Genomic DNA, 238 nt, shown 5'->3' on the forward strand with positions numbered 1-238 from the left:
ACTTAATGAAAAAATGTTTTATTCTAGCGTTTTGGAAAGCTCTCGAGATAAGCTATAAGAATATGCAATAAAATGTAGGGGGTTCCATTAAAAAAAAATAAGGTTGACCTTAAAATGACCTTGAAAGACATGGTCAAGGTCAAAGTCAAGGTCATCATCTTACTCCCCGCTTGAAACCATACAACTTTGCTATTGGACAGTTTCTCCAAAATGCATTCTAACTGAAGATATTAGGGGG

The sequence above is a fragment of the Odontomachus brunneus genome, unplaced genomic scaffold (genome assembly GCF_010583005.1).
Source record: "Odontomachus brunneus isolate Ranch 3 - 2012 unplaced genomic scaffold, Obru_v1 Obru_scaffold_174, whole genome shotgun sequence".
NCBI classification, from domain to species: Eukaryota; Metazoa; Arthropoda; class Insecta; order Hymenoptera; family Formicidae; genus Odontomachus; species Odontomachus brunneus.